The sequence below is a fragment of the Crinia signifera genome, chromosome 8 (assembly GCF_055691185.1).
Source record: "Crinia signifera chromosome 8, ASM5569118v1, whole genome shotgun sequence".
Taxonomy (NCBI): domain Eukaryota; kingdom Metazoa; phylum Chordata; class Amphibia; order Anura; family Myobatrachidae; genus Crinia; species Crinia signifera.
In genome coordinates, this window is record NC_139224.1 from 101,501,983 (window position 1) to 101,511,171 (window position 9,189).

Sequence of the window (9,189 nt, forward strand, 5' to 3'; positions counted from 1 at the left end):
TTGAGTATGGTATGCATCTTCTGTGACAGAGACAGCCAGGGCCAGCACTACCCACTCACCAGCTCTGCTAAAGCTGCCTCAGCCCTCACTGCCTGCTGCATGCCACCTGCAGTGCCTGTCTGACAGCAGGCGGGGGTGCAGTATAAAGAGCTACTCCCTGCACCGTGAGTGCACACAGCCTGCATGCTGCCCACAGTGCCTGTCTGACAGCGGGCGGCAGTGTGGAGAGGCTGAGCAGCTCCCTGCACCCCGCACACACTGTCCTCCATTCTACGACCTGATCTTTATATGGGATGGCAATAAAGAGAGCGTAGAAGGATTTATCCAAACCATACAGGTCAGCGACCATAATGTGAAATTCACACATAAAGAACACCAATTTGAAATAGACTTCCTGGATATAGTGATTATGGCTAACCCTAAAAGTAAGTCAATTTCAACAAAAATCTTCTTTAAGAAAACAGATGCCAATAGCTATATCCCAGTGGATAGCTGTCATCTGAGCACTTGGAAAAATAGTGTCCCGTATGCGCAATTCATAAGGATCCGTAAGAACTGCTGCAATCTGGATTTATACTGGCAACAAGCAGAGATCTTAGCAAAGAGGTTCCTAGAGAGAGGATATAAGTACACAGATATCCGTCGAGATCAGGAAAAAGCATCTCTTGTAAATAGAAAGGATCTCCTGAAAGAAAAAGAAAAAACTAATCAGCAACCAAGAAACTAAGACCCTTCATCACACAATATAGTCAGGAACACAAGAAAATAAAACAGTCTGGACAAACACTGGCATCTATTAAAAATGGATCCAGTATTAGGACCCCACCTACCGAATAAACTGGATATTGTGTTTAGGAGAGCAAGGAACCTGAAGAGCATATTAGCACCAAGCAAACTGAAGAATACTAACCCACAGGAAAGTGAAAAGAACTTAAGTATGTTCTTACCTAAGCGGAGAGGGTTATACCCTTGCAACAAATGCATATGTTGCAAACATATAGACAAACAAGACCTATAATCCCCAATAATCTAAGAAGGGAAATCAAACTAAATTATGTAGTAACCTGCAACTCCACGTATATATAATCAAATGTGCATGTAATCTCAGTTATGTAGGCAAAACTAAAAAGTCTAAAAATTCGCATCCAGGAGCATCTGCGTAACATAAAAAGAAAAGTTAAAACTCACAGTGTTCCAAGACACTTCGAGTCCAAACACAATTCGGATATTAGCACTTTCATATTTTCAGTATTAGAAGACATTAGAGAAGACCCCAGGGGAGGAGACAGAGACCGTGCCCTGATCATGCGAGAGTCTATTTCGATATACACTTTGGATACTATGACTCCAAAGGGCTTGAATTTAAATATCGAGATCACCGCTTTTCTATAAATATTATACAAATCATATCTATAATATCCCAATAACAACTGTAAGGGCTTGTTATCAGTCATATGAGACGATCATTGAAAGGGTATTTTGCATAAACAAATAGGTCGAGCCTTATACACTATTTTGTAAAGTATATTGCACTGAGTATATTGCACTGTAAAATTGAGGTCACCTTAGTAACCCATAGGGAAACACTGTATATATGTACATTTTTGTATATATATATATATATATATATATATATATATATACACATATATTCTATTATATATTTTTCATATATTTTATATATCACAAATTAATATCATTACTGTAGAACACTAATAATATATGAGAAGGAGACTTCCGGCTCCGCCCCCGAATGCTGCGGTAGTGGGAGAGGAGAGCTCCGCTGCCAGGGCACCCCCACGCTGGTTTAAACGCGGCTTCACAGTGCCACAAAGCCCGCCCGCCACCTCCTACCTTCTCCCCCAGCGTCGCGCCGCATGAAGCGATATCTGGACGCCATGCCCAGCACCTCCGGCCGGCAAAAGAGAGACAGAGAGCGAGCAGCCCCGGGATCCAAGATGGCGCCGGACGCCATACCCCGGAAGGCTCCCCCAGCTTCACCATCCACAGCTGCAAAATCTACTGCTGCAAGCAGCAACCCCTGCTCCCCTCTGGCTGCCATGGATGATCAGCACAGTGAGTACTCTCCCCCTGACGCCCCGCTGCCCCCGCTAACAGCCCCAGTCACCTATGGAGACATGGTGACGGCCATAAGAGCAGCCATAGGCCCCCTTCTGAAGGAGCAGACGGCTGACATTAACAGGCAGATCTCCCAGCTGCAGCAGAGGGCACAGATTACAGAGCAGACTGTTGGAGCTAATTTTGCAGACATTGCTGAGCTAAAAGAAACTGTGCAAATCGCCCATAAAGAAATTTCATACCTGCACAATAAAGTACAGGACTTGGAGAATCGCTCCCGCAGATGTAATCTGCGTATCATTGGACTCTCTGAGAAAGTGCAGGGTCAGGAACTATTCGACTTTATTAGAGTGACACTTCCAGACCTTCTGCAGATTGCTGACAAATGTGAGGATCTGGTCATAGAAAGGGCTCACAGGCTAGGCTCCATTAAACCACAAGATGGGGCTAAACCACATGCAGTCATTTTCAAACCACTAAACTTTCTCCATAAAGAACTGATTTGGTCAGCCTCCAGGAAACAGAGGGACATCACGTGGCAAGACCACAAAATTCTGATTTTCCAAGATTTCTCTGCGGAGCTCTCCACAGCCCGGAGAGACTTTGCCCCTACCTGTGCAAAACTTATAAGAGATGGAGTGAAATTCGCCATGATATACCCAGCCAGGTTACGTATCTTTCGAGGAAATACCTTCAAAGACTTCAATTCCCACCTGGACGCTGAAGCCTACCTTACTGATTTAGAAGAAGAATCCAGACCGACCCACTCATGGGCTGACGATGTTTCCTGAACTCATCTGTTTAACACACCTACCACAAGTTACCCCGAAAGTTGTTATGTTCACAACATTTTCACATCCGTGATTTTTCTCCCTTCCCTTCCTCCCACTATGATCACTGGATGATCAATCCCCTTTCCCCCCTGATACCCCGAAACAGAAGTGCCCTGAGCCACGACTATCGATGGTGACTCACCTCTACCCCATTCCCTGCAACCCCTTCGCTTCCGCCAGTTCTCACCCCCTGCCTTCACAGATACTTTTCACCTGATGCAGGAAGACTTCCCCCCAAGCAAGACAAGACCACCAGTCGCTTATAGCAACAGAAAATGATCAACAGAGAGGTTGCATTAATGTACCCTAAAAGCAGAACTCCAAGGGGTCACCTACTATCCCATCGCTACGAGGACACTCCCCAAAGATACTTCTATCCCTCCCCCCTCATACCTGACCCGACCTCCCCCCCTTTTTTGCGCCTATGGCGGGCGTGGTATTTGCTACCGTTTACCATTTATGTAAAAATGATAGCGGCTGTTATTACCCAGTTGTTATGTTTGTGGATCCAGAGCCCTGGTGGAGGCGCCTCTCCAGCTTCCCCCGTTTACTGACCAGAGCCTCCTGATGTTTAACGGGACTGCTTGGTCCCCTTACCTGGAAGTCCATATGACACTGTGTTCTACCTCCCCCCACCCTCTCTCTCCTCCCCCCCTCCTCCCACTATTTAGCAGTTGCGAAGGTGTTACAGTAAAATCTCCACTGGTTAGAAATGTACTTATTATACAACGTCTGCTTCCGCCCACTCCAGCCTCGCACCAATGTCTACTTTGACAGTGGGTAGCTGGAATGTGGGCGGGATAAACTCGCCTCAGAAGAGGAAACGCATTTTAATGTATATTAACAAATTGCATGTCGATGTTATGTGCCTGCAGGAAACCCATCTTACACAACCAGAAACGGCCAAGCTCCGGATGCTCAACTGGCAGGTCCTTTCATCAGCCTCCTTCAATTCAAAATCCAGGGGTGTTGTGATTCTCGCGAGGAGACAGATCCCACTAACAGCCGAACCTTTACTCTCAGACCCACAAGGTAGATACACACTATGCAAAATAACTCTGGCCCAAACTCAATACATAATACTCAATGTCTACGCCCCCAATGTCTACTCTAGAAAAAAATTTCTGGACATCATACATACACTCTCCCCCCACCTCCATCTCCCGATTATCCTTTGTGGTGATCTAAATTTAATATCCGACCCTGACATGGACAAACAATTCCCGACTAAGAGATCCCTCCCCAAACTGGGGGTCCCGGCCTTGGCGGAGAGACTTCAACTGATGGACATTTGGAGAATTTTCCATCCTGTGGACAGGGAATTTACCTGTCTCTCCGCCTCGGCCGGAACCCTCTCACGGATAGACTATATCCTCCTATCCTCCTCCCTTTTCAATACGATAGAGACATCGTTCATTGAACCCATAGCCTTGTCAGACCATGCGGTCACATGGATCAAGTTCCGCCTAAGCCCTGAGAAAAGCCCTATAGTCTCCTGGAGATGCCCATCACATCTTCCGGTTTCCCCCTCCTTAAAGAAAATTATACAAGATACTTGGGACGATTATGACTCCCACAACCACTCAGTGGCACAGACTAACCCAGCTCTCTATTGGCAGGCTGCTAAAGCCACAGTGAGAGGAGCTATAATTTCACATACTTCCTTTCAGAAAAAATCTATAGCCCGAGAATTTGCTCAAGCACAAGCTGATCTTTCTGTCAAATACATATTGTATAAAAATAGCCCCTCTACTAATTCTAAATCAGAATACCAACAAGCCCAGTTAACATTTGAAGGCCTCTTTATCAAATCAGAAGCTCTCCACACGTTTGCCTCCAATGCCCGTTTTTACAAATACGGGAACAAATCCAGTAAGCTTCTCTCAAATCTGCTTAAAGGACACCAGGCCCCCTCGATAATACACCCTCTAAAATACCCAGATGGTACCACTACCACTTCAAATGAGCAAATCGCTAAAACACTATGTTCCTTCTACTCCACACTATATGCAGCCCCACAACCAGATAATGTACAAGCCAGAATTTTCTGGGAAAACCTGACCATCCCCCAACTCTCTAACGACGAAGTGGATACCCTCTCCAGCCCAATCATCCTAGATGAAGTTCAAAAGGCTATATCAGGCCTGCATTCTGGGAAAGCCCCGGGCCCAGATGGCTTCACCCCAGACTATTATAAACTTCTATCCCCAAAAATCTCCCCTATCCTAGTAGAAGTGTATAACCAAATCATGGATACAAGAAGGTCCCCCCCCCCATTTCAACTTAGCCACCATTAAGGTACTCCCAAAGGCATGAAGAGACCTCACAGATCCCGGGTCATACAGACCCATATCCCTATTGGATATAGATTACAAGATCCTAACCAAAATTCTAGCCGAGCGATTAAAAATATTAATGCCAACATTAATACACCCAGACTAAACTGGATTTATTTTTGTAGGGTTGGGTTGGATTGGCACAAGTATACGTAATAAATATGAATCGAAAATTACCAACATATATACCGTTGCTCCATTGTAGGATTTCGCGGCTGTGGTCTATGGTTGGTGGTGCTCCCAAAATAGAGTTCAATGTTAGAACTGAGAAAAGTAGAGTCTGGAGGTGACTCAAAAGGGAACCCGACAAGGCTTTTTGGGGCACACTTATAAACAATATATTGAAAATGCAATGATGTCTACATATTAAAATGTAACTTTTAATGATTCAACACTTAAAATAAAGGTTTAATTCTTCCCTCCACTTTGAAGGAATAAATCAGAGAAAACCCAAATAAATAGTGGGTTAATAGGTATATACAGCGAAAATTTCTTTATATAACAACTGTTCCTCTAAAAATACAATAAGTGAAAGTCACAAAGTTGACGTCAAGGTTTTTCATATCATGGAGGAGAATAACAGTTGTGGTGGCGCAGGACACACCCCCTCAATATTAGAAAAAGGTAAAGAAAAAAGTGAACAAATGCTCGGGGACAGTAAAGTGGGGATCAGGAGATGGAGTGAAAAGGAGGAGAGGAGAGAGGACGGTCATGCACGACTCCCACAGCGCGTTTGCTTCTGCTGTTATGGTAAGCTACAGCACCGACTATTCCCTGTTAGTTCCCCAGACAGGTACTGGGTCGGCCCATCACTGTTTAGCTTCTGGGTTCGGATGGTACCAGGCGATTTCAGTGAGGTATGGCTGTAAATGGAATAATAAGCGAGCAACGCTGATCAGAGTGAGCTGAAGTGTGCTTCTGCTGTTGGTTAACCACTGAGAGTCTCTCCCTGTTACCATGTATGCATTGCAAGGAGGTAGATTCCGGTGATGCCAATGAGAGAGTCACTTAAAATCGGGGTTGTGGATAGAATAGATTGGTTGGATATGTTGGTCTCGACCCCACTTCTGCTGTCCACAATCATACACCGTATCGGATTGTGGATGAGAGAGAGGGGGCAAAGCAATCCTCCCTTGAATGGGAAAAAGAAGGGGATAGAATTGCGGCAATTGCCTGAGTAAAAAGGTGATAGAGGAATTGAAGAAGTTTATGGAAAAAATGAATGTACCCACAGTCCAATGAAGGATAGTGTTCCAGGTGTCAGGATTTAATTGTTCTGATCACCTGGTTCACCCCGGGGTTTGTTTAAACACTGTTATTGAACAGAACATTTGCGGCTCGCTCTGTGGTTAGGTTCTTACACAAGAGGTTCTGTTTGAGGGTAATTATCACCCTGAGACAGTCTCCACACCCTGCGACAGTCTCATAAGTTATAAAGAAATAACTAGATTGACAAGAGATTCACTTGGAATACATGCTTGGTATGAGGGTAGATGGCAGTAGGTGCAATGGTGTCAGAGAAGATGAAACTTTGGCATAAGAAGAACTATATATATATAGATAGCAGGAGCTATTGAGTCATGTTTGGTACTTATCCACAGGTAGGTGGCATGGCATATAAGCAAATATTGTCCTGCCGGTACAACACACAAAAGTAGTGTCAACTTTAGCTCCACCTTTCAGGGAATGTGTAGACAAAAAACACCATGCATTAATCACTCTGCACTGTTTGTCTACACATTCCCTGAAAGGTGGAGCTAAAGTTGACACTACTTTTGTGTGTTGTACCGGCAGGACAATATTTGCTTATATGCCATGCCACCTACCTGTGGATAAGTACCAAACATGACTCAATAGCTCCTGCTATCTATATATATATAGTTCTTCTTATGCCAAAGTTTCATCTTCTCTGACACCATTGCACCTACTGCCATCTACCCTCATACCAAGCATGTATTCCAAGTGAATCTCTTGTCAATCTAGTTATTTCTTTATAACTTATGAGACTGTCGCAGGGTGTGGAGACTGTCTCAGGGTGATAATTACCCTCAAACAGAACCTCTTGTGTAAGAACCTAACCACAGAGCGAGCCGCAAATGTTCTGTTCAATAACAGTGTTTAAACAAACCCCGGGGTGAACCAGGTGATCAGAACAATTAAATCCTGACACCTGGAACACTATCCTTCATTGGACTGTGGGTACATTCATTTTTTCCATAAACTTCTTCAATTCCTCTATCACCTTTTTACTCAGGCAATTGCCGCAATTCTATCCCCTTCTTTTTCCCATTCAAGGGAGGATTGCTTTGCCCCCTCTCTCTCATCCACAATCCGATACGGTGTATGATTGTGGACAGCAGAAGTGGGGTCGAGACCAACATATCCAACCAATCTATTCTATCCACAACCCCGATTTTAAGTGACTCTCTCATTGGCATCACCGGAATCTACCTCCTTGCAATGCATACATGGTAACAGGGAGAGACTCTCAGTGGTTAACCAACAGCAGAAGCACACTTCAGCTCACTCTGATCAGCGTTGCTCGCTTATTATTCCATTTACAGCCATACCTCACTGAAATCGCCTGGTACCATCCGAACCCAGAAGCTAAACAGTGATGGGCCGACCCAGTACCTGTCTGGGGAACTAACAGGGAATAGTCGGTGCTGTAGCTTACCATAACAGCAGAAGCAAACGCGCTGTGGGAGTCGTGCATGACCGTCCTCTCTCCTCTCCTCCTTTTCACTCCATCTCCTGATCCCCACTTTACTGTCCCCGAGCATTTGTTCACTTTTTTCTTTACCTTTTTCTAATATTGAGGGGGTGTGTCCTGCGCCACCACAACTGTTATTCTCCTCCATGATATGAAAAACCTTGACGTCAACTTTGTGACTTTCACTTATTGTATTTTTAGAGGAACAGTTGTTATATAAAGAAATTTTCGCTGTATATACCTATTAACCCACTATTTATTTGGGTTTTCTCTGATTTATTCCTTCAAAGTGGAGGGAAGAATTAAACCTTTATTTTAAGTGTTGAATCATTAAAAGTTACATTTTAATATGTAGACATCATTGCATTTTCAATATATTGTTTATAAGTGTGCCCCAAAAAGCCTTGTCGGGTTCCCTTTTGAGTCACCTCCAGACTCTACTTTTCTCAGTTCTAAACTGGATTTATATCAGGTAGGAATCCGGTAACGAATATTAGAAAGGTGCTCGCTGCTCTTCAAGTCTCCCAGGGGACTTTGTCGGACGCCACTCTTGCATACTTATCTTTAGATGCAGAAAAGGCGTTTGACATGGTCCTCTGGGACCACCTATTTGACACTCTCCACAGATTCGCCATCCCAGAAACCTTTATTAACCTAATACGATCTCTATATAAAGAATCATCCTCACGAATTATGTGTAACGGAACAATTTCTGAACCCTTCCCCATATCCAGAGGTACTAGACAAGGCTGGCCCTTATCTCCCCTCCTCTTTGCTCTAGCCCTTGAACCACTAGCCACAGCCTTACGTCAAACACCCACCTTTAGAGGCATTCAGATCGGAGAAAAAGACTTACGTGTCTCGCTCTTTGCCGATGACATGCTCCTTTTCCTTACCTCCCCGGAACATTCCCTACCAGAAGCCTTGGAAATTATTCAGCGTTTCAGTTCATTTTCAGGGTACAAAATAAACATTACAAAATCTGAGCTTATGATGCTAAGAGGCCCCCCCCCCCCCCCCCCCCCCCCGCTCTTCCCTGCAGGTTCAGACCTACACTTGATTAAAAGGCAAAACTCCCAGATAAAATATCTGGGAATACAAATTCCAAATCGTATAGACCGACTATACTCTAGCAATTTTGAACCGCTGCTGACATCCATGACAAATTACATGGAGGCATGGGCGAACTTACCACTGTCCCTGCTGGGAAGAGCGGAGGTAACCAAGT

At 44.4% G+C, this 9,189-nt stretch overlaps 2 pseudogenes; one reads left to right on the top strand and one right to left on the bottom strand.

Annotated features, from left to right (window-relative positions):
• Window positions 1-6,000: 6,000 nt before the first annotated feature.
• On the bottom strand, window positions 6,001-6,119 carry LOC146029514 (5S ribosomal RNA; annotated as a pseudogene).
• A 1,685-nt stretch (window positions 6,120-7,804) lies between these two features.
• On the top strand, window positions 7,805-7,923 carry LOC146029515 (5S ribosomal RNA; annotated as a pseudogene).
• Window positions 7,924-9,189: the final 1,266 nt, after the last annotated feature.